The sequence below is a fragment of the Nicotiana sylvestris genome, chromosome 10, assembly GCF_000393655.2.
Source record: "Nicotiana sylvestris chromosome 10, ASM39365v2, whole genome shotgun sequence".
In the NCBI taxonomy this organism is placed as follows: Eukaryota; Viridiplantae; Streptophyta; class Magnoliopsida; order Solanales; family Solanaceae; genus Nicotiana; species Nicotiana sylvestris.
Window position 1 is genome coordinate 12425443 of NC_091066.1, and position 3181 is coordinate 12428623.

Below are 3181 nucleotides of genomic sequence, written 5' to 3' on the forward strand. Positions count from 1 at the left end.
GAAATCGTGGTTTATAAAAACCTAGGATTTTGATAAAAATGAGATTCTACCACGAAAATGATTATGAAACTTAGTAAAAACTATAGATTATGTTCCTAAGGTTATGGGTAACAACCTTTTTTGAAACTTTTGGAATCTGGGCATGTGGGCCCGGGGTGAATTTTAGCAATCTTGCATTTAGAGTTGGGAAATTTCCTTAATAGTTAGAATATGAACTCTTGAGCATATATTGATTAGTTTTTACACTATTTGAATAATTTTAGATTGTTTGTCTCCGATTTGAGGGTTTGAGCACATTCTTGAGTTTGGAAGTAAGCTTTGGAATGAGGTAAGTCTCTTTTCTAACCTTGTAAGAGGAAAATTTGAACTTAATTAATATGTAACTAATTGTGGGGGCTACGTACGCACGAAGTGATGAGAGTCTGTACGTAGCTACTATTCATGTTATGTCCGGGTAGTTTTAGGCTTACACCATGCTTTGAGGACATCATTATCTGATCATATTTGTTGATTTTCATTGAATGGAACTAAGTTGAGGATTTTAAGATATCAAAGGTTTCAAGTAAATTCTTATTTTTAAAAAATAATTGAGAAAAGTTACGTTATACTTATATTTAACCGCATCACAAGTATATTCCGCGAGCAGGGTGACTATTTCCACTACTCTCGTGGGAGTGGTTTGTTCGCCTCGGCAGGTTAATAGATGCATCTAAGGTTTGCATCGTTCGATCTTTGGCAGTGCACAGCTTACTTTTATGTTGGATCGGGCCGAACGTCCTCGGTGGTATTCGTGTGTGATAATAAAACTAGAAACTTTTTGTAACTTGTATAAATTTGTTGTTGAGAGATCACTTGTTAAATGAAAGAAGTGCTTTGGGTTCTTACATATAATGGAAGGATTGTTCAGTTATTTTTCTTTCTTGTTCTGCGCTTATTGTTATCTCCATATATTCTGCTTAAATTAGAAATTTCATATTATTATATTGTTGGCCCTAGTAAGTGCCGGAGTCGACCCCTTGTCACTACTTCTTCGAGGCTAGAGTAGATACTTACTGAGTACATATTTTTATGTACTCAAGCTACACTTATGTACCTAATTGTACAGGATTTGAGGCAGGTGCATCTAGTTACCAGTCAGGCGCATAGATTTGATCCCCCTTTTGAGACTTCACGGTGAGCTACCTTCTGAGCTGTTTTGCAGCAATTGGAGTCTTCTCTATGCTTTATTTTTTTGTCTATTTTCTTCTAGACAGTAGGTTAGTGTCCTTTTTTACATTCTACTAGATTGCCCACATACTTGTGACACCAGGTCTTGGCACACGCACTAGTAGACTTATGATTTTGGTATTGTATACATGATTACGGTTGTATTTGTTGCTTCCTTTTAACTTGTCTTCATTGGTAAATTTCAAAATCTTTTAGCAAATGAAGAATTTTTATCCACTTAGTAATTTATAAGATGGGAAATCACTAGTTTAATCAGTGTTGGCTTGCCTAGCAATGGTGTTGGGCGCCATTACAGCCTATAATGGAATTGAATCGTGACAACATGGTATTAGAGCCCTAGGTTCACGTAGGTCTAACAAGTTATGGGCAAGCCTAGTAGAGTCTTGCAGATCGGTACGGAGACGTCTGTACTTATCTTCGAGAGGTTATAGGGTATTAGGAAACTACTCTTTATTCATCTCCTATCGTGCAGTTGTTGGTATACTAAGTTTTCTTCTTCTATTCTCTCACAGATGGTGAGTACGCGTATAGCGGACATTTCAGATCCGGGAGGAGCTGCTTCCCCCGTTGCTAGAGTCTGAGGTAGAGGCTGGGGGGCACCGGCCTAAGGTAGGGGACGATGGCATCCCAGAGCTGCCCCAATAGCGCCACCATCAGATCTAGTAGAGGATCCCTTCATGAAGGAGCAAGGCGAGGGGCTTGCCGCATAGCCAGCCCCGGTAGATTTCATGACAGCATCGGTCTTTCAGGAGATCATGGGTCGTATGTTGCAGTTCATGGACTCTATGACTCATGCTAGTTTATTTCTAGCAGACCCAGTCACATCTCAGGCAAGAGGGGGCATAGACCCCTCAGGCTCCTGGGCATGCAGCTACAGTATACCAGACTACGGGTACACTACCTGTCGGCAGAGTCGCGGCTACACCTGAGCCTAGACCAGCTGCGGATGGCGATCCGTAGAAGCTAGGGACAGATGGACTAGGCTACACCCTCCTATCTTTGGGGATGAGTGGCATGAGGATCCTCAGAACTTCATTGATCGATGAGGGACAGACTACACAACATGAGGATATAGGAGTCCCATGGAATGGATTTCACTACTTTCCAGTTGGAGGGCAGGGCCCGTATATGGTGGCAGTCTTATCTTCTTGGCAGACCAGCGGGTTCTCCTCCCATGACTTGGGACCAGTTTACACGGCTTCTATTGGACTATATATTCTACCCTCTCGGAGGAAAGAGTTGCGGTGTCAGTTTGGGCAGCTCGAGCAGAGTCAGATGTTTGTGACCGATTATGAGGCGAGAATTTCTGAGTTGTCTTGCCATGCAATACTTGCTACGGACGCATAGAGGGTGCGGGGATTTGTTGCAGGGTTGCACCCCAATATTCAGGCTATCATGGCCCGAGAGGTTGAGATGGGTACTGATTATCAGCTAGTGGTGGAGATTGCTCGGAGGATTGAGGGCTATCACCAGAGGGGTAGGGAGCAGATGCAGCAGGACAAAAGGACCCGATTATCTGGAGAGTTTAGAGGTGCCCTGGCTAGGGGTAGAGGTCCGTTTGGGAGGGGCCAGGCTAGCAGGGCCACATATCCAGCACCACCACCTCCTCGGGATGCTCCAGCGCGACCCTATTTTAGTGTCATTCCAGAGAGTTCTTACCACCCACCAGCTCACCAGGGTTCCTCTAGTGCCTACGTCAGTGCCATGCCAGAGAGTTCATACCGCCCACCAGCCATCTAGGGTTCCTCTAGTAGGTATTCAGGCCATCAGGGTCAGAGTTCGGGGCAGTAGTCTATAGCACCACGGGGTTGTTACGAGTGTGGGGATCTGGATCACATGAAGAGTTTTTGTCCTAGACTTCGAGGCAATACAGTACAGTATAGTCATCAGCCCATGATTGCAGCACCAGCCATCCGACCGCCCAGAGGTGGGGGCAGGTGGGTAGGGGTCGTTC